The sequence below is a fragment of the Apostichopus japonicus genome, chromosome 21, assembly GCF_037975245.1.
Source record: "Apostichopus japonicus isolate 1M-3 chromosome 21, ASM3797524v1, whole genome shotgun sequence".
Taxonomy (NCBI): domain Eukaryota; kingdom Metazoa; phylum Echinodermata; class Holothuroidea; order Aspidochirotida; family Stichopodidae; genus Apostichopus; species Apostichopus japonicus.
Genome location: NC_092581.1, coordinates 2745198 through 2773185, shown reverse-complemented (window position 1 = coordinate 2773185; position 27988 = coordinate 2745198). Strand labels below are relative to the sequence as shown.

At 36.9% G+C, this 27988-nt stretch overlaps 2 long non-coding RNA genes across 3 annotated transcripts; both read right to left on the bottom strand.

Moving 5' to 3' along the window:
- Positions 1–489: 489 nt before the first annotated feature.
- On the bottom strand, positions 490–27719 carry LOC139962476 (uncharacterized). 2 transcript variants are annotated; one of them, XR_011791248.1, is made up of 3 exons: positions 27343–27719; positions 21813–22232; positions 490–6836 (listed from the first exon to the last, which is right to left on the bottom strand). It is a non-coding gene; the product is annotated as an uncharacterized lncRNA (long non-coding RNA). The 2 variants fall into 2 exon arrangements; XR_011791247.1 differs by lacking the exon at positions 27343–27719 and having other exon boundaries at positions 21813–22541.
- On the bottom strand, positions 10617–12153 carry LOC139962477 (uncharacterized). Its single transcript, XR_011791249.1, has 2 exons — positions 11841–12153; positions 10617–10799 (listed from the first exon to the last, which is right to left on the bottom strand). It is a non-coding gene; the product is annotated as an uncharacterized lncRNA (long non-coding RNA).
- Positions 27720–27988: the final 269 nt, after the last annotated feature.

Below are 27988 nucleotides of genomic sequence, written 5' to 3'. Positions count from 1 at the left end.
CAAGCTTAGGGGTCATGAATTAATAAATCCCGTACTTGCTAAGGATTGGGGTGACGACTTCAGCAGCTTAGCCAAGGGGACTCACATGGAGAACGTACCAACACGACAGGTTGATCTAAATTTAATCGGCTCTATGTTCACCCATTTGAGGGCAAGCCATAGAGCAAACCCTGAACGTTAGAGGTCATGGAACTTGGGATATAAGGTTTTTGTGTGCCACCCCCCCCCCCTTAGCTATGGTAGGGATTTTGTGGTATTCATGCCCTTTTGCATGAATTATGAGTTCTTGGACGGCGGGGGGGGGGCGAACAATTTGGTTCTAACCATGAGCGGTAAACAAATCCAAACGATGTTACCCTTTGTCAAGCAATAAAGCCTGCTTTACTATTGGTTAGGGATCATAACATATGTTCAGACAATATGCCGCCTGTACCCTTTCCCCCAAGCCGATCTCAATAACGAAGATAAAAAGTAGTAAAAGTCACAAGATGGGAGTACACATGACAGGTTTATTAAGGAAAGTCTGCACGTTTGACATGAAGCAAAAGAAATCGGGACCAAAAGTATGTCATGAAAATTACAGTTTAGCAGAATTTAGCAACTCTCAAAAGTTCATGATCACATATCATATAGAGATTTATGTGAAATGAGTCTCTGAAAATGTTAGAGAAGGTTGCAGAAAGGACTGATGTGTTAAACTTTGTCGTTTCTTTCTGTGAGATTTACTTTTAAACAATACAAAATAACTGTACGAAATCGGCGACACTTGATGGTCATTAATTGGCGTTATTTCCAGGACAAGCTTACCAGTCAAGTGGTTGCTCAGAAAACAAAGCGGGAATGTGTCCTTAAAACAGACGGAATTTTCAGGTACAAAATGAGTGAACATTCCAGCCCACCCCAGACCCTTAAAAAATTCACCTTTCACTGTGCCTTTATTTAGCGTCGCCGTTCCATGACTTACGTTTAATAGTTTTCATACCGCAATGATTACCAGAACTTCACAATTTCAATTCTTACGGTTGAGTAGATTTCGAAATTTCGTCCATCATTCTATGTCATAACACATGTACAAATATTTTGGATTACTAACTAACATACAACCATAGATTTTCAAAGTTTGCTAGACCAGTCTTCCAATCAAACAGCACGACTACTACTTCTATAACGGTCTGCACGATAGCTAAGACACCGAGAAAGCAATACATACTATAATGCTGTACACTTCAACACCTGTTTAACATATTCCACAACTACATAGCGACTTGAAGCAAGTCTGGCACAGACCACTACGACAACCCTACCATCCGTCGTTTCTAAACAAACATAGTTGAGAGCATTTTACGCTTGTCTAGCATTAATAAGGTATCATCTATAAACTACGTCACAATTCAGCACCATACGTCAGTATATCTACAGCATAATAAATCTGTTATTAAGAGAATAGATAACAGAAGACATGCTTGGAAAAAAATGTTGATTAAAAAAACACAATGATGTAAGGAATATGAAAAGATAAAAATACACACAAAAAAATGAAAGAAAGTAACTCATTTTTACAAGAAATAGCAAAAATGAAATCATACTGGCCGTGTCCGCACATGTGGTATGAAGCTATCATTATAACAATCGAAAAGTATACACAAGTTAAGAGTATGTATACGTCGTACATAGTTAAAGGTCCGTCGTTTGCTATACCATATATTGTTCCAATACTGTTCAATACTGGCCTGTAGTACAAGTGTAAGCAAGTTGAATTTTATTTTCTTCAAATTTTAACGCGAACAACCTAAACGGTGAGGCAATGGTCATTAGGTTACTCTACAAGTTTAGATGGATGCCAACAAATTGGTGATTAACTTTCCGGGGTTTTTCCAGCATTTTTAGGGAAACGCTGGCGATTTTTTTATTTATTTTCATGCGCACCCCGTACATATGCGTTTTCAAGAAAATGTTTGTTAAATTTGCATTCATCCATTTGGTAAATATGCTTCCCTGATATTATTACCCATTTCTGAACCAGTGTAATTTGCTGGTCCAGAAGTTGCTAAGAACTTGCCCAACATGAATTTTCAGTATAAAGATGACATCATGCAGTTGTTGAGTAAAATGATATGGGCCCACGTTGGTTGCTATTTTTGAAACCATTTTAGGAGCGAAGTATAATTCTTTAAACGGAAAAGTGCAAATGGGAATATATGCATTAACTAATCAATAATGAAAAATAATTTAAATAAAATTGGATCTATTAACTATGGGCTCCTAAATCTCATGAATGTGAAAATTGCTAATAACGGTACACTTCCGAAAAGATAAAAAAAGAAAATAAGTAAATTACTTTAAAAATAAGACATTTCGTCACCTCAATTTCAGACTAGATTGTTTTCATTTCCCGGAACGTTTTTCATAAACTTTTCTTTCGCTAACAGTTTCTTTTTTTTTTTCCTATTTTTACTTACATTTTCATCGATAACCTTTTTCAATTTTTTTTTTAAAGTTGATTCCTGTTTCTTTTCGATACTTATAAACATATACGATAAACAAACATACATTTGGACACACATACACACACACACGTTCTTTCTTCCTACATACATACACTTTCCACTTGCAGCAAATTTGTGGCGTCTCTGTGGACAGCATTTTACAACTGTCCAGAATTTCTCTTAAAAAGTTAAATAAGAAAAAATGAAGGGGAAAAAATCTTAAAAGTTAAAAAAATAATATATATTATTGAAAAAAAAAAAACAATTCTAATAAAAAGGGAAACCAAAATCATTACAAAATTAAAAGAAAAGTTTGCGAAAACTTAAATAAAGATTTTGACTATTTCAGTTGGATTAAGGAAAAAATTTGAGTTTCAAAATATCTACAAATACTAAATTCTACATTTTTCTAAAATGCATGTTGCATTTGTGGCACTACGCAAGCAATTTTTTTTTTAAAACCTTCTAATAAAATAAAAGGCGGAGAGGAGATTGAACTAAAACAAAAGGATAAACAAAATGGTGGTTTAAGTATCTTTTCACGTTTTCATTGCAAAAGTTTATAGAATTTGGGCCAATAATTTGATCACTTCTTAAAAATAGCGGTACAGTAAGCTTTCACCTATACGATATCATATGATAAAACAGATTTTTTTTTTCTTTAAGTTGATTTTTTTTTCTGCAATAACTAATTTTAAAGTACAAGCCTCAATTTTCCATTTCTTTAACCATTGTTCAACTGTCATTTTAATCAATCTCGTCTCCATTTTGTTTTTTATATTGCTTCTAAAAACTACAACTAAAGCTACTATTGTTCCTGAGTCGTCCTTAATTTGCATTTTGCACCTACCAGTTACCATGGTGAAGTAACTATCAGACGATAAGAACTACACCATAGGCTTGTGGTGGAAGAAATGTCATGCATAAAGCTTGCTCCGAGAGCCATTAATTCATCTAAAATTCACAGCTTAAAAAATGACGTAATTTAATATAATTTGTTTTCCTTGGTCAATATGTTATTGTTGCCTATTTTTGTTAGGAAGGATCCATCGCAATTGATTGGAGCCAAAAATGAGGGGATTTTGCTCTCATTCCGGCCACTTTTCATTTATTTTATATAGATCAAGTTAATGATGTTAAAAACGGATCAAAACCATATAACTTTGACAACTTTGTCAGCACTAATACTACAGTCTCAATGGAATTGTCCACGTGACCATTGCGTCATTCGAGTCTTTGCATATTCATCAAATGACCCAACTAGACAGCAGATGGATGAAAAAGTAAAAACCAATAATGTATTTAGAAGAATACAACGAAATACATTGGAGATTTGTCTCTCGGTCTTCAGATACACCAGAAAATACGCGAAGAAAGCGCTACTATAGTAACATATTATGTTCGCCATAGAATATATATACAAATTTCAGTCGTGAATTCGTCTTAAAATAAGAAAACATATAAAAATGTAAAATATTTGTTTCTAACTACGTATACGCATTGCGGTAGCGCGTGCAGCTTTTAAGAGGCGCAACAACAGGGCAAGAGAACAACAAGATTGGTGCCAGAAATGAACAGTAAAAAAGAGTTTTTTGATTTGTTTTGTTACGGATGGAGAAAAATGAAATATATGAAACGGACTTGGTTAAGTCCTATCCATGATTTTTTTCGGGTGTGTATATATATATAAATATATAGATATATATATATATATATACATATATATATATATATATATATATATATATATATATATATATATATATATATATATATATATATATATATATATATATATATATATATATATATATATATATTATATTCTTTACTAACCATTAATAGCGGCCATCTTGGTCCTCACCAACGTTGCCCGCACTGCTAATACTCAATCAGGCAGATTCGACACTGGCCTCGGCACTTACGGCCGAGTGTCACAAATAAAAAAAAAATATATAAAATGTATTCATTTAAGGAAAAAAAAAAACATCAAATACACAATATTACACAGATCATTCAAACACACAATGCAAATACAACAAATCCAGCAGTAAAGAATTCAAATAAAGCAAGGAAGCTTCTCACTTTCCATGCACACATGCTACCTTTCAAACATTAAAGTATAAAAAACAAAGCCCATCACCTGTACTGCTGATAATGCTCTAGTATAATTAAAGAATAGGCTATATACGTTAGTTACCGATCACCAATACAAATTCGACTACCCATGTATCCCGTTTAGGAAGATTTGGCACGGTAATTAAGGCTATATATACTGGTCCTTTTCATGAAAAAGTGGCAATAAGTTTAAAGATTACCACTTTAATTTACTGAAAACAAAAGTAAGATTAATGGAAAAAGCCACTAAGGGATGGACGCAACGACTGCTCGGTTAGTCGTTACAGTGACCTGTCCCTTAAACGTGTAATGACGTCATGACGTTTTATCCTACAAATAATACAAATATTGTAGATCTCTGTGTTTTACTTTCAATGTAACTGCATGTCCATGTCTGTTTACTTTTAGCACAACATATTTTTTTTGTGTATTCAACACTTTGACAAAACAGAAGAAATAAAAATAAAAAAATAATGTGTACGTATTATTTATCAATATTGAATGATGAAAAAAAAATGAAAAATAAAATCTAAGCTACTTCGTGTTTGGCAAAATGGCCCACATCTGCCCCAGCAAATGCGATCTCGCGATCACTATTTGCGGGAGATATTTCTTTGAGTTGTCTCCAGAAAGAATGATTCTACTATATGAAAGAATGAGAATGAAAGTTGAGAATATACGGTTTAGTTTGAAATGAAAGTGAGTTTAACGCTAATGGATTATGCTAATGATCCCAGAGATATATGAATATGTATTAGCTACAATTTACAGTACGAAGAACTATAATGGTATATAAAGACAATGGGAAAGTTGCCAAAGAGTCCACTACGTGTCAAATCTTTTTGATATATTTTTGAAGTTTGTTTTGAGTGTGTTATCACAAATAAGGACCTAGGCATATACCTGTAAACGTTGCAACGCAGACAGTGTTAGGGTAGCGTCAATGTTCAAGATAGATCCACTAGGGGACTGGGAGATCATGGCCGCTATTGTGACATCGTCTGTCACTTTATCTGCTCGTCTCAGTCGGAAAATATTCAAATGGAGGAAACGGTGATATCACAAAGAATTGACTTGGGTACTCCATAAGGCAAAAGTTCCTTGGAAATAAGGTTGTTAGGAGAGTAACTATATGAAGTGAAGGAAAGAGCCTAAGCTACTATGTTAATGTGCATACATTCACGACAAAAGCCACATCGCGTGGCATTCTAACACTGCAAAAAAATACCCAGCACCAAGTAAAACACTACAAACTACACAACGACAACTTATCAAGCGTGGGAAACCTTCACCCTAGCAACGCAAAAAAAAAGATTAGTATTAATAATAATCATAATTCGTTGCATTTGCACACGTCAGCCTGGCTTTCTGTTGTGCACAATAACATAATGGCGGCTAGATAAGGTATAGCCAAAATACAAAGTGTATCGCACATCACACAGTTATAGACACTTGATTTGTTTTGTACGATTTTTCCATATACAAATGGCACGTGGAGTGGTTGTCTTAAAGTACAATGGTTTTAGGTTCTCTTACAACAATGAATGTCAAGAAAATGGTAGTAGAAAAAGAAGAAATAACGATATTAGGTCTACGAATATTGAACCAATATCGTTTACTGCAATAAAACTAAGCTTTTATGTGTAAAACAAAATGTGCTGACAGTACCAAAAAAAAATAAGAAGCAAAATTTTAAATGTGTACTATATGCTACGTATCTCGGTAGGTTGAGACGTTCATGTCTGCGTCTGTGTAACTTCCCTCCGACTGAGTTGTAACTTGGCTGACAAAAAAAAAAAAAAAAATAGCTTGGTGGGAATTTAAGCCTTACGGACTGGATCAAAACAAAGTAGTCGACCGATCTGGAAACAAGCTGGAATTATGTTTACACTTTAGATGAAAATCGGTTGAAAGTATGGCTGTTGATAAGGAATAGCGGCTGGAATAGGTCTACCCCGCTGGGCGTCAGGAACTCCATCCCACTGCTGACACCAGTGCTGGCATTACCGCCATCGCAGCCTGATAAAAACTAGTAGGTGCAAGGACATCGTCGACTCTTAACGGTCATCCTACGTCATTTCCCAAAATAGGCGGACAACCCGCATCTTGAATCACGGCCGCCATGTTTTGTTGAAGCCGGGTAAAGTATCACGTGGTGGTGTGGTGACATCGGACGGACGGCCGCTATATGGAGTTGGTCAACATGCTCGCATATCTGTGGACTTTCACTGCCTACAGAGAGAATAAAAGAGGAAAAGGATCGATTAGGAGTGCTCTTAATTCCAATGAATACGAAATTTGTAAGTTTCCAATTGGTCACGATATTTACCCGTTTTCGCGCAATACACAAGATGTTACGTGTCTCATAAAGTTTAATGTGATGATTTACTTCCCCGTTTGCAAACATTTCATATTCACGTGTGATATTCGGTAGACTATAATGTTACAGATGAAAGTATATTAATATCCATGGCTACAGTAATAAAGTGATGAATACCTCAGTATAATCATGGAGGTTTTACCTCCATGGTATAATTCAGTTTATCATTCTTTATAGTTTATACTGGCACAAAGAAAGAGGCATATAGAATAGTAGACATACTTTTACATATATATCAGATATACTTTCACATATAGAATAGTAGACATACTTTCACATATAGAATAGCAGACATACTTTCACATATAGAATAGTATCTACTTTCACATATAGAACAGTAGACATACTTTCACATATAAAATAGTAGACATACTTTCACATATAGAATAGTAGACATACTTTCACATATAGAACAGTAGACATACTTTCACATATAAAATAGTAGACATACTTTCACATATAGAATAGTAAACATACTTTCACATATTGAATAGTAGACATACTTTCACATAAAACACCACTAACCGTACTCGATTGTATGTGCTATATTTTGCAAGCAGGCTAGAAGGAATCTCTAAAAACCATATCCCTTCTCCCTAACCCCAAACCTACAACACACCATGCACTACCAGCAACTTATTGGCCATGTTATGTTGTTGGTATACTGCCAAAGGAATCCCTAAAACCATGTCCCTATCCTAATCGAATCAACAACATAAACCCGCCACTTAGACCAACAACCGCGGTTTACGAATCGGATGTGATGAGCCACCGTTTCAGTTGGGAAGCAGACCCAAGGTTCGCCGGAATTTATTAAGCTTTGGTGACGTCACACATTTTGAATTTCGGCGGTAATCGTTCACTGAGAGACGAGAAATAAATGTTGAAAAAAATGTGTTGTTTTCATTAAAACCTCATTCAAATGTCTACTGAACCTGGAAACTAAGATAAAAAGGTTTCTGACTTACCACTAGCGATAAATTCGAACAGAAATACTCACAGGAAATCCGCTAAATTACAGGTGATATTTAGGTCACGGCTCCAAAAGCCATAGCGACCGATCATGAAATCGACTCATAAAAGACTTAAAATACCGGAACAAACGCCAAATGTTCACAAACAGTTAGATAATTTCATTCCAAACACAGAAACATCCGTCAATTATCACAGTCTGCTTGAAAACGGCCGATCACAATTCATTTCACATGTCTCCAATGCTCGCGGGTGATGTTGGGCCGCCATCTTTGAAATTTCAACAAGTTAGCATCCTATATACAGCTATACATTTAACACAGCGTATGCGCTGGAATGCAACAACACAGAAGCCAGTGTACATACTTCGATCGATTTTAGCAGATGTAATAGGTTTATATAGGTTTTTGCTTGGATAAATCCATAGCACAAATGAAAACATTCGTAAAATTTCAGGTTGCTAGAAAACAACCGGTCAAAATTCAGTCCGCACGGCACCGAGTGATGTTAGACAAATTCAGTGATGACTGAATTTGTATAGAAGTTAGCATCATATGATCCAGCTCTACATTCAACTCGTTTCCACGGTTCGTAGGGATAGTCATAAGCACTACGTAGCAGCCGATGCTCAATCACCTGGTTCGGTTTCAATTGCACGTTTCAACGATGGTGTGTGCTGGGGGAGGTGGTGGGTGATCTCAGACAAGTGATGTGCTTAGCATATTACATCACACCCTTTCTGAAACCTTGAGCATGCAATTCAAAGAGTGGGGGTGTGGTTACTATCGCGAATTAATTTCTCTGCATGTGCTTAGCCTTATCATAGTAACATTGCACTGCATATTCCTTAGCATCCCATGAGAGGTGAAGTCAAAGTATATTGATAGGAACAATCCCCACCCCCCCCCCACCCACAGGAGGCATCCGCCTGTTGCATAACTTGCATGGTGATGGATAAGTATGTGCAACTGCATAACTGTAATCACTTTCTTGCAAGAGACTGCAATTAAAGGTACAGAGGAGCAGAATAGCATGTTTGTCTTTAAGGAGCTGTAAATATTATTAGTCTTATGGACATGTGGTATGAGGTACAAGATCCAATTTCTGACACCTTTGACAAACAAAGAATCAAATAGAATACCAATTGTAAAGGAATTTCTCTTTTATTGGAGGAAAATTACTTTTACCTGAAAGACTGATCGCCTTAAAAAAAATGTTAAAAGAAACCTTAAAAGAATTACTTGTTAAAAATTAGAGAAGAGGCTAAGCAATACTTAGTAGTTTATACTAAGGTGTTGTTCATCTAATATATGAACACACTATACTTTTGATAGTTGCTCATTAGAAAACCTCAATTTTAAATTGATTTGAAACACATAAAAAATAATGTTACCATGCTGTATTTGCCACAATTATGCTAGATATTCAAGTATGGTCACCTTTGTCAAAATTCTTAAACTATTTGTATTTTTCCTCACTGGGACATTCAGTCACCTTGTTTGTTCCTCAAAATGTCTGAGAACAATTCGAAGAGTAAAGACCTCAAGGAAAGTACTTTTTGAAAACTTCGAGCAATTATAGCGTGCTATAATTTGGGGCCTATACTGACTACCTTTAGAAATCATTCGAAACACTTCAAAGCAACACAACAGATACAGTTTAAAGACGCTTTTCCATAAATGTAAGTTAAAAGGTGAAATGAAACTTTAATTGAAAGAATTGGATGACTATGTCTTCAATGAACTGTTTTGGTACGGCCAAAGTAAAGGAAATGTTTCATGCTCAATGAACAAACACTCATGAAAAAATAATTGTTTGGTAAGTTAATGTGAGTGAGATTGACAAAACTGACTTTAGCATTTTACTTCTGTTCTTAGCAAGCACATTAAGATGTTTATGAAGTGTCAGCAAATATGTAACGAGAAAATTCAGGGTGAAGTAACAGTGTAACAACCTGTGCGATAGCAAAACTTTCACAATTTCTCCACTTGCGTTTTTGCAAGGACCAGCAAATTGATCTGACTTGGAAAAAATTGTATGTGAACTAACACATTACTTTACACTCTTGACTGGAAATGACTTGATTAGTAGTCTGTTGAAACAAGCTTTAATTAAAATATCTATTATACCTTGGTGAACAAATGCCATATTACTGTATAGGGTTAATGGGCCACCCAATCTTAGTATTTAGCCACATCCCCTCATTAATATACATAATCAATATACCAAATATTATCATTTACCTGTCATCGACCAACAACCACAATGTCTCAATGCAGTTAGACCAATTGCTGGGACTATATTTTTGAAACATTAACTTTGAAATTGTGGCCTCATTAGTATTCATGATGAGTACCACGACTTGTCATTATTTGAAATTTGTCAGGTTTGACCCTGTGACAAAGCAACAAGAACAGGTCACTTTTACCCATTAGATTGTGTCTACAGAGTGAATTATCAAAGGTAGGTGTCACATATGCATAAACACAAAAATCAACTTGAGCCTTATTGAATGCTTAGGTTCGTGTACTTTCTGCAAGGAACAAAAGATGCACAATTGACTTTCCATTCCACCGCAACATTATTTCAACCTGGACCTACAAAAACAACCACATGCAATTGCATCAATATTTGCCACATGATGTATGACAATGAAGATAATATGGTGGGGTTTTTATTTTACACATGCATATTTGTTGAAACTGTGAATAATGTAAAAAAAAAAACACATTAAGGAAGCAACTTGAAATAATTGCAGGCTACAATTGTCTCGAATATCGATGCATGTACTATATCCCAACTGCCCACAAAGGAGAATCCAACCCGCAGATGCAGAAAGAGTCCTGAAAATAAAAGAAAACAAAAATAAATATTAACAGAACATTGGATAATAGGAGACAATATTTAAAGTCACATGACGAATGACTTCACATTGCTTTTAAATGCAACAGGCAGAGATTAGTTGCAACAAGCCCATATTACGTAACATTGTAGTGGAACTTGTAAATGCATTTTCTCTCTGAAAATGACAGAGACATACAACAGTACAAGTTGAAGAACTTTGAAACAAAGTGAAATGGGCACATGCACAACCCCCCCAAAAAATAAGTGCAATATGAATTCACACACAAAAGGATACTACCAAAATGTGTTGCGAACAATGTACAAAAATTCAGTGCAGAACCAATGTTCAGTACAGAACCTGTCACTGACTCGACCAACCTATGTATCTAGGTACACCGGATTAAATCACACAATGGTAAAACTACTTAGTACTAACCAGAGCCGACCAAGGCAGTACCTTTTTTTCAATGTAAGCTTTTTAATTTTCAAGTACTAGTATATGTACTAGTACTTGAATACTACTAGTAGCTGGGCTGGTATGAGGGTATTGCCATTGCTGACAACCACCAGTGGCAGAAGTCAGTAGTAAACTTAAAATTACCAGTATAGGCCTAGTATTGTGTAGTTGTACTGTAGGGTCCTACTGCTCGGTCACTACAGTACTAGCACTACCCTAAAATTCAAGGAAACGACATTGTTTGTATTCGTAAACAATGTATAACATCATTCATAAACACAAGGTCCCGTAATATGAATACACTGTACTGTAGAATACTTAAAACTATAACCCTAGGCTACACACTATGGTAATGCGCATACACATGTACATATTCAATTAACCACGATAGGATACGTTGATGCCGGTGATCAAGAGCAACCTTACAAATGTCACTTTAATTCAACCCAGAATGCTGGAACAACTCCGAATTTAGCCCAAAATCATTGTTCAATTTGTTTTATACCATTGACCGGACGATGGAGGTTGTACCTTCTTGAAAACGGAAAATGTGCAATTCGAAAGATGAAAGGTTTTTACTCACGTTTCGTTTTTATTTTTCAAGCCGGGGCGAAGAAATTTCCGAATTTCATCCACATCGTGAGTCCGACATCGTCGCAAACAGATATTTAATGAATATTTAACTTCTTTTCTTCAAGGTTTTGGTTCAAGCAATTCGATTGCTGCTCTATGAATATGTATTAAAACGGATTTTCAGACGATATCCAAGCTGCAGTGTACTGAAATGTAGTGATGGACTAAGCTCCCACAATGCATTTCACCGCTTTTGCGAAGTGTTTAATGATTGCGAAATAACGGTCAAAAGTCGCAGTCTGATTTCTGACTGTTTATGAAAATGTCATTTCGAAACACACACTGAAGTTATCAAATTATGACGTCATTTTGACATTTCCTTTGATGGCCCTAAAAATAAAACAGTTCAACATGAAACTTACATGCCCGCGGGTGGCTTAAGTAACACCCACGCAACGCAGTTGGCTAGTCTATATTTTCATCTATATTACAACGTCCTCGGGTTAGTAAACGCTCTTCCAGGCTTTCGAAACCAAATTGATAGATTTGAAGTTTCACGAAAAAGTCGTCTTCGTGACACGTACTTCGCTTAAAAGTTTTTTATCACTTTTTCCCTTTGTGATGGGAACATAAAATTACAAGGTAAACCTGGCAAAGAAATTTTCTTGATAAACAAGCCCTATAGACATGTAGGCTATATCATACTTACGACTCGTAGCGACGCATACCTATACACTGCATTTAACCACAGTGTCGTGTGTACAGCCTACATATATATCTATACATCGTATAACCAGGGAGTTGTTCCATAACAACTCCCTGGTATAACCCTACGTGTATAGCCTACAATAAAACATATAGTATATATTACCGTAGTTCTTTGCTGACAATAATAATAATCTTACCTTGCGGTTTTGCGGTACATTAAATATACTGTGGGTATCTATAAGGTATCGCGCAACTTGTGAAGAGTTATAACGTAACCAATTTCTCCAAGCATATATTACATGTCAATAATATTTTCCACGTTTGGCAAACACATGTAAACAGCACAAGGTACACTGTAGATCCGTTCCTACAAGCAGTTAATATTATTACTAATACTATTATTATAATAAGAGTTTTCACCAAAATGTGAGTCATACGAAGCAACTGTATGTAGAACTTTAATTACACAAGCGTTCACACAGTCCAGTTCGTCCCCTACGATACCAACATATGAATCTGGGCGTGTGCACAAGGATGGAACAAATTAAATGTATAACTGAGGACTTTACCCCTTTTTCCTTTCTCGTAATCTACTTCGTTCTAACGGTATCTTCCACAACAGCAGCAACAACAGCCCACCATTTCGCCAAAACCCCCGGCTCAGTGATACCTTTACTACGGCTGTGTATGTAATAATTCCTAGAAACTATTCGAGGTCAAATAAAGGCTAGCATTCTGCCACGCACGCGCAGATGTAAGTCCTCGGTCATTTTCCTGTAATCGACCAGATCCTGCCAAGTTTAAGTGCGGTGAGAGTTCAAACAAAAAACCAGTGTAATTCGCCAGCGTGTGTATACACGGTGTACACAGTCAAACGTTATTTCATAATTATTAGCTCTCTGTGTTGCGTGGATTTATTACACCTGTGTCAAAGCCAGCCTGTCCAATCTGTTTTAATATGCGTATTCTTTTGCTTTCTGTCTTTTGTTTATATCTATATACAAAATATAAAAAATCTTGCTGTTCCCCTACAATTTCTCCCAACTCAGGTGATTGGTTAACCCTGTGACTGGATATATGGCTAAGAATTTGTCGGTTGAATAAGCTATAAGAATACGTGATTTTAAGATTTGTATTCACAAGATGGTTGAACTAAATTGAGAACAAATTATTGGCCAAGTTTCAAACCGCTAATGCTGTAACACATTTTAAATTTATGTGTTTAATATAATGTACCTAAAAAATTTCGTCCATTCTACAAAGCCGACGAAAACTATAGTAAGCCGTGCGGTGTCTACTTTCTCAATTAAAAATAAACTAACACTTTAAGAATAATAAATACTGTGAAATTATGGCATAGAGATACAAAACGTCTCTGTGTGCACTTCAACTGTATAGTAAATACAATAAGTAACTGCTAATATGCAGAAAACAATCCCCCGTGTTTTATTGATCGCGGTTTCTGTATATGAGCAGTCAACCAGAGCAAGTAATGATGACTGTATGGCAACAGCGTTTCTCGATGCGATGACGTCATGTAAAGCGAACTAGTCAGTGCACAAATGATACGCAAATCTTGCGGATATTTCGGGGGTCATTGACTTGCTGGACGTCTACAAGACGCAGAGATTCATATAACCAGCTACCTAATACCAGTACATGAAGTCATCCCAGATGTGTGAGTCATCCAAGGTTGTCTTCTGATTGGTCGGTAAATGTAGATCGCAAGCTGTTTTAAATCCAGGTTACTCGTGGTAGTTTTAACGTTGAGAGATGGATATATATATATATATATATATATATATATATATATATATATATATATATATATATATATATATATACATATATATACAAATATATATATCATATATATCATATAATATAACGACAATCCACGTTTACTCCAAAAGAAAATATTATTAGAGAAAACCAGAGGAACAAGATATGACTCATAATTGACAAATAAGGAGTAAAGTTTTAGAAAATATAAATAAATATATATATATATATCTGAACGTTATTCTGTCACGAGTGTGCATGTGTGTATGCATGCATGGGTGTGTGCATGCGTTTATGTGTGCGTGTATATACGTATGAATGTATGTGTGTATGTATGTATAAATTGACCCTGTAGTACACAAAATAAATATGCCGGTATTTATCCCGGTACCATATTGTCATAAAAACACGTCTTTACTCATAAATGAGAAGCTATATGGATTCTGGAACTGGATCAAACATGTGTAACTTTACACAATACTGATCTCCTTTCCCGGGCACTGAGACCGTCCCACGCGTATTCACAGGCCTATGTCTATTAGTACTTGTTCCCACTGAAAGATGCGATACAGGATATTATTTTGTGATTGATTTATTAAAAGAACGAATAGCTCCCATGTATTGTTCAAAACATTTTCAATTATAATGCTAGTTCAAAATATCATGAAACAGGAAAGACAAATTATGCACCAATAGCCCTGAAATTGTTTCATCAATAAGTGGGGGAAACTATAAGCACACGGATTTCGACTACATTATAAACTGTGCGATTGGAGGAGAGGGGGGTGCAAAATAAACTCACCAAGGGTTCCCTCCAGGATTATAAATACTACAAATGTCGACTTTAATAAACGTATGCAATTTTTGTAGCGTGAATGAAAGTCCCTAAAGAGTGATTAAAGTTATACATGGAGTTACATGTTGGGCGGTGAGTCCAACAACAAAACATAAAGATGTCATTATCTGTGAACGAAAATTCGGTTTGTATTACGCGATCAAATTTTCTCCGCCTGTCACTGCATAGCGTTTCACTTCTTTATAAAGCTGCCCGCCTCGCTTGCACAACAAAACAGTTTAAAATCGCAACCAATTCCTTGACAGGGCGATATTGATGTACAGGTTTATTAAGCAAATGTAGGCCCGTTTGAGAAATGAACCGAATTAATACCTGTGCTTTTTCAGCCTTAATTTCAGCTCGGACTATATAGTTATCCGTCCTATCCGCGTTCCATATACCGTTCGACAACATTATGGAACGCCGCAAGGCTCACAAAATATTAGTGTTTGTAAGCTTCTGAAGGATACGTGCATTATAATATGTCATAGATGTGCCCATAGTATTTCAAAAATAATATATGTTACGGCTGTATGAAATGACTACGCAAATGGTGTTGCCTCTTACGAAATGATCTGATGTTTTGAAAGATGCATCCACCTTAGGTTTTGTACAGTGTGCAGGTGTCATTTTGTTATATACGTTGCAACAGTATGCCGCATGTAGCAACGCATACATCATACCCGTCTTTAGGGAACATTATGAACATGATTTCTCACAAAACAGCATAGATTTTATCTTCAAGGATAAATGTATGCATGCATGCACCTTTCTGAATCATACACCTGGTTAGCTTATCAATTTGGCGTTCCATATGTACGGTATAACACAGCCACAAACCTAAGCAATCGGGTCATTTGCACCCGCACCGTGGTGAACTCTCGGGAAAAGTGCAGGACATTCGGTCTCGATATGTGACGTTATTATTATCTGTACAATTTCAAACATATGGTTTAATCCTAAGACAGACATAGGTAATAAAAGCGGGAGAATTGATCCCAGCGTGACCCTAGACGAGTGGTTGGTTACGCTTATTAGAGTCGCCGCGGTCGGCGATGTTATATAGCGAACGAAACCGGGTTCTTCCAGCGTCTGCAGTACAAATGGGATAATGTCAATGAAAACTTCTTATAGTCCTTTCGAGAGTAAAACCCCAGTGAACGCAGGTCACCTTCTGATTTTTAAATTAATAAACCAACCAGTTTCCCACCAAACTACTCGTAGTATATACTTCTTATAGCCTACATGTTTTATCTGTATGGTATAATGCGAAAGGTTATAATTATGTGACACAATGGGTTATCAATTGGGGGATGACATTTTGATTTGTTTATTCAAGTGATTTTGTTAAAGGTAAAGGGGGGGAGGAGATAGAAAAAACGGGGAGCCAGAATGATGTCTTTAATACTGTTATATACACCACTATAGTACAGTCTGCGAAACGGCGTTACTAGTTTGTATACAGAGTGTATATTATCGTCATCCGTTCACCACTTTACTCGCTATAATTATGACAAAACTTGTGTGGAAAAAAAAGGTGTGAACGATTGCCCACAGTGTGACAAGTATTATCCAACCTTCAATTTATATTTTAATTCAATCCAAATGAAAACTTGTGGTATTTTTTTCCTTTTCTTTCCCCTTTTTTTCCCCCTACATTTTTTATTCTTTACTTTTAACGATGAGAAATAGACCCCCATTATAAGTCATCTTCCCACGGTTTATACAGATACGACAGTTTACTTTGTTCAGGTTAATACGCCTATACCTCGTGAACTAAATACTGCCGGCTGATTCTCTTGTTCGAATGCCCAAAAAGTACATTTCCCCCGAAAAATATGATAGATACAGAAAAGCCCTAACCACACACAGCCATAGAGGTATTCGATAGTGACCGCAAACGCGACGATATAGAGGAAGGTATATGGTGCAATAACACGTCTGGCCGTGTCAGACCTATTCTCTTTCAAAAATTGTTTCCCCTCTTTTGTACCCACGTTGCCTTTATGAACCGTTCCTTTATTTTCTTCTCACCTTTTTATATATATATATATTTTTTTTTGTGTGGTCAAAGCATCCTACTGCAATAAGTTGGTATTCTTTCAATAATGAACAACTGAGCATAGGCTAAGTGTATGAGATGTTATGATATACAGGGCGATAAAAATGCTTGTTTTTTGCATCCAGGTACCACAGGGCCAAAAAAGTACATCCAAACTTGGTGTATAGAACACCCGTGTAATTCAAGAGCGAATCATAAAGACAATAACTCCATTGTGTTTCATTTCCACAATAATCACAAAAGGCTTTCATTTTCTTTACGTGTATAACAGTTTTCATTCTGTATACAATTCTGAATGGAAGTTAAATTGTGCACAAATTTTGTCATGCGTGCATGCGAGCGGAACTGTTCTCCATTGTACTCCGCGACAACGTATGTACAAGAATTGTCCGGTATTGAAATGACGCCTTGAAGCAATAAGTTGCCGGCAAAAGAAAATTGCAAAAAATCAAGGTTGGAAATTATCCAATGAATATACGTCGTCCTAGATTTTTTTTTCCTCTCATCAAGTCAATGCTCATATGCGAATATTTAACCATTTTTTTTTTCATTCTACACATACAGAAAATCAAAACTACAGTATAAAATGTTTCCCCGAAAGGTAATAACGGCTGTATTAAAGAACTTCGATATAGACCCCGGGAGTGTGACCTGATTAATTCACTTTGCCTTCGGCTTTGAGTACGTCTCTGTATGTTGCCGTGTTGGACGAAGCTAACCGTAATAGTAAAAACCGACTTTGCGATCTGCGTTAATAGTCATTGGCCGACTTTGCAATCCGCTGTCTCCTCACAAATTTGCAAGGTACGTAAGAGTGGCTCCAAAGTTTTCCTTTTCGGGAAACCAAAAAGGGTCGTCCGGACATTTTCGGCACTTTTAGTAGAATATTGCGTATGTTTCTCGTCACATATTGAATTAGTCTTTAGTTCCAAACATTCATATATACCGAACAAAATATACGCATGCTGAGTTTTCAAAGTAAAAATATCAAAAACATGTCTACACCATTAACGAACGTCAACGTTTTGGTTACCTTCTAGAGAGTACAAATGCTTCCGTTTGGACTTTTGTCTAGTCGGTGATTTCCAGCTTATGACCAATTTCTGAATCCTGGTGGTCAACAAGCCACAGGAAGAAATAGCAGGTGAACTGTTTATTTGATAGAACGATAAATCGATAGCTACATAAAGTTTTTTTTTTTTTTGGGGGGGGGGGGGGGTTTGGCTCGAAATCATACACAAAAGTTGGTTCGGGGTTTCTAATTGATTTGTTTTAATCCATTATTTTTTATGGAAATATTAATTGGAAAAATTGGGTAATTCTTCTGTCAATTTTGCATTTGAGAAGCACTTTGCTTATCATTAGTTGTTGTTTTGTTTGTTTGTTGCAAGCATCATTAATTCAGTAGTCTGATACTTTGAACTATACTACATCCGGTGAAAAAACCCTACATATAATTTTTCTATCATACTGTATTTATATAATAGGAAGTTTGTTTATGGACTTTGACTATCTGTACAATTAAATGCGGAAATTCATTCATGCAACTCCAACATACATAACTTGACGGTTATATGCCTATACATATGCGACACACTGTAATGTATGTTCAACTCACTTGTTAAACTTTTTTTTCAGATGCACCCCCCCCCCCCCCCAATCCCTTTCGCTTCTCTTAGGATTTACTTTTCACCTTCATCTATACATCTTTTCTATTATTATTTTTTCTCCCCCCTATAATCAACATGGTTTCGTCTTGACCTAGTCCAAATCTCTCCCTCCCTCCCTATCTGGATAGAGGTGACAATTGTGGTTACGGTGCGGTTTGGTGGTACGAGTTACGACAAACAGATAAATTGAGCCCGAAAAACTCTTTGTAAATTGATCGAGATGGCTGCTTGTGGCGAAGTCTAAACCTATATATATATATATATACCGGTACACGATAATGTATAAAATTGCCGAGGCACTGAGTTATTGACAATTCGTGCTGAAAACGGATTGTACGTGATGTATATAAATACATATATATATATATATATAGTAGTCTGTATTGTTGTTAGTATATAAAGGCAAGTAAAATACTATGCGTTCAAATGCTTAACTTTATGGTCAATTGGTATATGCAAGTACGTTCAACAATTATAAACACTGGACGTGACAAGGTCAAGGAAATGTCTGTAGTGTTGGACTATATCCACATCTGCGATATCTGGAAAATCATTTGGCGTGTTAAAAAAAAAAAAAAAAAAATTTGCTGAATATGGTACAGTACGGTACCGGCGTATATTTGAGTCAACTATAGACTATTAAAAACTCACTAAGGCTTATCGTGATGAAGCTTAAATTTAGTTAGATAAACCAGTTAAATTTAGTTAACAACTGTTTATAATATATAGGCCTATGTCTTTACATGCCTGTGAGGGTACATATATATAAATAAACATATATATACTTAAGAGACATTCAGATGTTCACTTCCTGTTGCAAGTATATATATAAATACCAGTACATTTTCAGTAGTTCATATATATCTACATATCTATATATATATATATATATATATATATAGGCCTATATTTGAACTACCGAAAATCACACAAACAGACATGATAAATACAATCGCACATTTTTTACGTAAATCACATACAATTATTCTATTTATAACTGTCCAAATTCAATAGGGAGGTCCACAAAAGTATCTTACTATCTTGTCTTAATATCAAATCGACTTCATCTGTCAAATTGCGTACAGTGGGATAACAAACATCCTTCTATGTTATGATAACTATTTGTGATGAAATGAGTTTGACATGACTTAAGGGGTCGAGGGGTTGAAAGCAACGTCTATCTATAGATAGAACTTGTGAAGTACACTATGCTTGAATTGTCTAGTACGATGGTATGTATATCAATCATTATGTGGGTTCAGAAACTGCATGAAAATACCTTTGATGATATGTAAGTTCTACATATCTATCTTTAGCATGCTACATGGGGGGGGGGGTGGGGGGGTTGACACAGTTTCTCTTAAACATTAACGTCTTTTTTATCTTCGTTCTCATTATATGAAAGCTTTACAACGAATCATTTTTGCCAATTGAAAACGCAGATAAGTCGCTTGACAGACAGGCATGTCATTACTGCGTCACTTTACAACAACACGTACCATGCCGCACGTATACATCAGAGCGCGTATAATATGAGGGGATTTTGGCACATATGATTAACATGATCCAATATACGCCGCAATTGGGGTTACAATGAACTTTCCATTTCATCCCCACCACATCCTTCCACGCGAGTCCAATTTATGGGCGGGCAGTTTGCCAACATTTTTGAAACCCATTCATAGAGCAGGGAGACTTTCATTCATGGTTTCAATGACAGAAACTTAGTAGGGAAGAATTTACTTTCACTTTTGAACTAAGGTCACTTTTATCTCTTACCGGTAGTAAAACAAAAATCAAAACATTGAGATGTTAGTTATGTCTACATAGGGCTAAGTCAGTCTATATTTCACTGAAAGGACAGATATCTCAAAACGAAATATTTTCCCTTAGAATACGCATTTAACTATAGACTAAATTTGCATTTTCACAGAAAAACAATGTAAACATATATTTAATGTGAACATTTCACGGTATTTTTTTGTAAATGTAATTTGAAGCAAAAACTACACATATACACAACGAACGTAAAGACATCCTTCGCCATGCGAAAACAACAACTCCCTGACGGAAACTTCCACTATTTTCATTCGATGTTAGAATGCTACTTAGACGTATATATAATATCTGCGACGGCACCTTGGTATAGACAACAGCGTAGGGTGTGTCATGTACACGAAATACGTATCGAACTAGTGTGACTTCCGATTTCCAATATCTTGGTCTTATATGAAAGGAGACCAAAGTCGCGCGGGCTTTTTCTTGCACATTTAAATAATACAAAAAAAAATAGTTACCTCATATATTATGAGAGTCGATTCTTGGGCTTATGACAACAACAAAATTGTCCATTGGTTAATGCTCCTGAAGTTAGTGTAAAATAATAATTAATTTGACGATATTTTAAAAAGAAAATATCCAGTTCTGTACTTATTTTAAAAATCGCTATCGAAATTCCAGATCATAAACCAAGTAAGAACGAAATTTATAAAAATTAAAAAGATTCATGTCTTTCTCTTATGATTTTGAGGTGTATTAATAACGAGTCAAATATGATCGGCAAACTACTGGGAGAAGATATATATATTCATTGATACAGTAAAAAATAGTTTAAAAAATTCAAACAAAATTAGGACACTCCAAAATAAAATGGCTAATCGCTGCTGAGTTAACTGCTACGTTTGATTGCTTTCATTAATATATTTTCAAAGCTGTAATATCTTTCACGTCTGTGAAACGGCGAACAGTGCAATAATAAACTTCACGCATGCTTAACGAAATAGCGATACACAACAGACATACATACTCACATACATACAAACATACATAGTCCCAGCGCTCACACTGTTAACGATTTCAACGAGAAAAATTAAAATCTCTGTTGTAAACTAATAACATTGTAAGAAAGACGTCTTCTTTACTTACTCTGTAAAAGAACGGTGTAGTTCAAGATAGACATCAACAACGTCGTGAGCAGAAAGGATCCATCGCTTCCGATGGCAGTTTATCGAGAGGAATGCTCCCGGTCGAAACAGCCGACCTGCTCAGGTCAGATCAGCCGTAAGCGACCGTTAGGTAGTTGTTCATTGGCCGTTGTCTAGGTGTAATATGAGAGCTGTGTAGCGGCTGCCGTACAATCTATAGTGTACATCGCTCACGTGGGGTCTCTAGTGCAGCAGTTTTGTGTTTGTGAATGGGCTGTCGTCTGCGCTGTGAGCTTGACCTTCCCATCCAGGGAAGCGAGTTTCCACTCCCCGTCTGACTTTACAGCGCCTATCCCAGGGTCGAGGTCATCAAAATATTGCCGCGTTGCCAGATTAAGCAGACATCAGCTGACGGATATGGCTACAAAGTGCGTAAAAAACAAAGAATCAAAAGTAGCTTAGTTGATGCGGTTATGTACAGCGATATCAACGTGGTCCTCGTAGCCATAAATTAACCAATGGTTTTCTTTCAGAGAATTTGAGTGTATACGCACAGTATTGCACTTGACGGTTTGTAAAACGATGAAATGCACAGCAACACGGGGGTTACTGTTTCTGGTTAAGTACGGTTATGTATATGAATCTTGTGTTAGTGTAACATGTTGTGTTTCGAGTCGTGTTTATATTCACAGCAGGACAACTACAACTGTGTTCATACTGATAGACTACAGTGAAGTGTAGTAATTCGTGATCGGGGTGGTGTGCTGGAGCCAAGTAAAAAAAACTCAAATGGATTAAAGGATCGGTTGGGGGGGGGGGGTGGGCGGTATTATATTATTAGCCTAAATAAGGCCCAATGTTAACCCCTTAGTCGAAAAATTCACAACAAATCCTATTACCAGAGGACCATTTTGTAAAGGGCCTACAGTGGCCCGAAGTTCAGTAATACATTTTAATATAGCCCTATAGTTGTTTAGTAACTGATATACCCAATGAGTCTTATGACTGTAAGTCACGTGGTGGTGGGGGTTGGGGGGGGGCTTATATCACAATTTTGGGTTTAGTTGGAACTTGAATGTGCCCATGCATTTCATTACTTCACTACCAGTCCGCCCCCCCCCCCCACACCCATAAGCACAAACACACACACATACATGGGTTATAGTACACCGGATTGCTTAAAATGCGTATCTTCCAGTCATAATGGAAATGGATTAAACATTGATACTGGTTACCTACAGGATTTTTATGGAATGAATTTCCATGTACATTACAGAATAGCGATTTTAATCCACCTCGCAGCCGTAGACTGTGAATATCACAAATAGTTAAAAGTTTGTCCCTATATATATGGCCGACTTACTGAAAATTCCATAGGTTAACCCGTCTTTATTCATTTGGTTTTTCTTCTTCTTCTTCTCCCCCCCCCCTCACCTCCCCGCCCCCCTTAATGTACAAGTATGATCTTAAGGCTTCGTTAGTCCAACCTGAATCAAGGCTGTCATTTGGGTACACTGCTAGGTGCCCGGATATAGAGCTAAAATGAATGTTGATAGACCCCGTACTTCCGGATAAACTTACACATAACATAGATGTAGTAACCATAACTCCTTGAATGGTATGCAGAATTCATTTACAAATTGACTATATTAGCCATGGTGCATGCTATAGCTATAGACATGTATGAATATGGTGAGTGAACCCCATCCACCTCCCATGGTTTGTTTTGGAATTTTTGAGGGCTAAAGACTGTTTTGAAAACAATTTGTAAGGGTAAAAGTGATGTGACCCATAATTGGTTATCGTGTCTATATCGTACGTGAGGGTATGTTTAGGCTCGTACATAGACAATGCTGTGCAGGCTACTACAAGTTGGGTACTACTTATCACACTATATACCATACACCCAGCTGGTATACAGTTTTGGGTTTTTTGTTCAGTGACCCAAATTTAAACCTTCATCACGCTGAAGCTAGGACCCCTACCACCCACCCACCCACACACCCACCCAGTGGTAGATGTTGTGGAAAGGGCTACGGGAGGATCCGTTTCCTGTTCCCCTTCCATAAAGCTTTATATGAGTTAGGGTATTTAGTCCCAATTTGATGCTATGTTTTGCAAATTTTAAAGTATTTTATGTTCAAAGACAATTTCTTTCGATTTTTGGGTTATCTCAAAAGGTTCGTTAACGCCCCCCCCCCCCCACCCCTTTTTTGGTTGCAATAACAGGGCAATCCTAAAACGAACATTGATTTTCAGTGACATCTAGTCTTTCCAATTAGCTAACCAATTAAGTCGACTGTTTTACACGTGGGTCCTTAACTTTCTAGATACACCAATGAGTTGCTATGGTTCAGAGCTTAGTCATTATCTTCGACCAGGCTCCTGATGATTCCACCTTCAATGAAAGCGGAGGTTGCAAGCATCGCCACTGTCCATCTAAAGTTCCTTGAGATAAAAATCGTTTCTTAGAAAACTGTATATGACGTTGGTATATCAAAGTACTGCGTAAATAGAGCTTTGAAGTTACCTCTTTCGACACTTCCAGTTAACCTGCTAATCCCAAAACCATCATCTTTGAGCTTTTAAGAGAACACGGGACTTTGACTTCTAAATATATAGGTGTCTTCATTGTGGACTTATTGCTTATGGGTTAAAAAGTCGATACAATACCCCACGCTGTTGGCTTAAATCCAACCACAGAACTGGCGTCTTTAAGTTCGCCGAAGATAAACTACAAAGTAAAGAAGGGTTTACCTGAATCAATTAACTATATAGTCATTACACTGTAAAGTGAAGTACGTCTGTGTAAAACAAATAACATGTGGATCTTTCATTACTTTGTACTAAGTAGACAAGCTATCCAGGTTTAATCATGAAGTTAATACGTTTGACTAACTTCCGGTTGGATAAACTTGATAAAATTCACGGATTAAGATACAAACACACATACACACATACATATAGACACAGACTGCAATGCCTTTAAAATTGGACGTGAACACTGCGATCAATTATTCATAACAAACGGGTGTGTTTACATATGCATGTATATGCAAATCAGATCAATGCGGTCCGCGCGTTAAACATGTCATACTCCTCGAGAAGGTATTTTATTACCATTTCAAACCAAACAACAAGACTGTACGTTTTAATTTGGAACAATATTGCTATATATTTTCATTAATTGGGGAGACTAAATTATACCAGTTGATTGCACCTCCGTGGATTTGACTTTTGTGATTGGAACATAGCATCACTGCTTAGTTTTAAATTCGTACGTGAAGACTGCAATAACATAGCCATACACCATACCCACCCATTTTTGGGCAATTTTTCAATACTGTACTGTCATGTCCCGCTTCGGAGCACTCGCAGTGTCAGTTTGAGCAGTATGAATATCAAGTTTTTTATCAGATAAAGGTTACGAACTGTTTGTACTGTCAATACGAGTGCTTTGAAGCGTGATGGGGGACAGTTTAGAGAGGTATTAGCATTAGAAAATTATCCCAACTGGCTGCCATACCAGCCAAATACGTGAATATGCATGTATGCAAATCAATTGAGGATAGATACAACCAATCAGACACACCTTCGCTGCGAAATATCTAAAGATAAAGTAAAACTTATTTTTGAAGTATTTATGCGAAGGAATCGTGTTCGTTTGTTGATGGATATGTTACTATATATATATATTTTTTTGAGTGATTGGGGTGGGGTGGGGGGGGGGGGGTTATATCTTAACAATTAAGCCTAACTATGATAATAAGGCTATTGGTAGTGGGGTACCATAATTACTTAATTTATGCTATATGTTAGTTATTGAAAACTTAAATATGTTTATGCAAATGAGTTCCTTATCGACAACACGGTAAACAATTACACAGTGTAATGTACATGTAGGATGGAAAGTGAGGTCAACTGATAAATGTACTGCTAGTCATCAGACATCACCAAATGACACGAGGACTTCCCACCGAGTTGCCATACTGACAAAGTTAACAAATACGCAGGCTATGTGAGAGAGAACAAAAATCATAGAAAGAGGTCACTGACCTTATTGGACATAGGGTTGATGGGGTACTTCCACAAAGGTTAGGGGCATTCGCCTCTCACCACCACCACCAAATAGCTAATGTCTCAGAATATGATATAACGGTTACTAAAGTAATCTTTAAGAACTGTCTGTCGATCACGTAATTTTGGAAAGTTGTTAAACGTCAGGACAGGGAGCTAGCGCGGTTGCTTCTTCGTAAGACCACGCGTCTATAGCCTGTTCTAACGTGTATGAAAACCATATTGTTAATTAAGTTTGGCAACACTGCGTTACCACAGATATAGGCCTACCTCCGTTTCATTTTTTTGTTCTTCATTTTCTTTCTTTTACCTTTCTGGTTTTCAATTTCCAAGTTATCTTCAAGACTTGAAATAAGAACCAAGAAGAATGATATTCGTTCAAACCGCATTGTTTATGTCTTAACGAGACCACACACACACACATACTTTATCATTGTGATCAAAATTAGAAACTTGGCGTCGATTGTCAAAAGTCACATGAACAGACAAAGGAAGCTTAATTAGTTATGGAACCCACAGAGCTTCATATTGACGAGATATATACACTATACACATCGTTTCCTCATTTCGGTTAATAGCAGAGGATGTTTATGGTGAATATAAAACGACTTTGATATGTGGTGATATAATTGCAACCGATATACGATGACACATTGGTGAAGCAAACTTGGCATAAGAACTTGCCTTTCTCAAAGTGGCGAATTCCCACCCCGTTGAATTTGAAAGAATTAGTTTACCATTGTTCTTCGTTATAATAAACGTACTTGCCTTGGGGGCCGAGAGACCGGGGTAGGGACGGGGCTTGGAAAGAGGATGAGGAGTGGTAAGGGAGAGGGTCGGTAGTCAAATTAGGCGTTATCATCAACTATGTATTTAATTAGCTGATGGTAACAAGAGCACTCGTACTTGTTTTCGCATATTACGCAGGTTAGTGTTAGTAAACAAAATATTGTCAAGAAAAACCGTTCAAATTGCGGAGACTAACAAAATTGTCAACTATGAGAGAAAATGAAAGCTTATTATTGATTTTGTTACCCACATCATGCCAGTAGAACTTAAGCCTCATTAAAAGCAAATATTTATTGCTATATTTGGGTATACTATTAATGGAAATTTAATTGAGGCGAATGAATCGGGGTAGGCAAAAAACTTACGACCCCCCCCCGTCCTCCCCTCCTTGTGAGGGTCTTTCCGGTCAGTAGCGTTCGTACCGTCTGCCGTTGACCCGAAAAAATGTTCGTGTATCATATATGCGTTGTTGGAAATATTAATACATGACATGCTGATCACTTCGGACAGGCCTAGGCTTTACCATAGAAACTGTAGTATACGTAGGATGCGGACGGTATCTCTCATATTTCTAGTTCAATTTTTTTCTCTTTTGGTATTTTTATTGGTTTTATGACATTCACTATACCACCGGATTAAAGATATTTACGAAGATGATAGCTTACCTTATGATGGGCGCTTTGCCAAGGTTCGAGTTACCGTTATGCGTCGTGGCTCCAGGTAAGAAAATAAATCACAACCGAGAGCAAAGTAACGTGAGTGAAACTCTTTAAAAATCCGAAAAGAGGCCAAAAAATTATTATTGTCCCAAGAATGCTCCAAAAATTCAGGTTTATTCGTCAGAACCAAACTCAGCCAGAGGGGTAAAAACTAGGAAAGGAAAACAGACGCCAGACGTGATTGGGGATAAATGTCCCGTACTGAGTGATAGCTAGGTGGTACAGGATTAGCCAGTTTTAGCACCGCTCGGTCGAGAGCGGCCATCCTCGCCGGGACGGCATGCAAGCCGCTCTGCCGCCTATCCACCCGGCGAAGAGTCCCCTTCACGTATTAACCTTACTGAGGTAGATTGTGAACCTCCAACAAAACGGTAGAACCTTTTTATACCCACCCTCCTTTCTATATGCATGTCTTTGTTCTATTCGTGGGTTTTCTTTAATTAATCAGGGCAGAGCTAAACTATACTAGCGGGGTGATAGTGTCAAGGTCAGCCGAAGCCGTTGGCAGGATTTTGCCCCGCACGTATGGTCAGGTTCATCCATGCTGAACTCATCAGCTGGACTTTGTAACCTTGTGGAGCTTTGACAATAA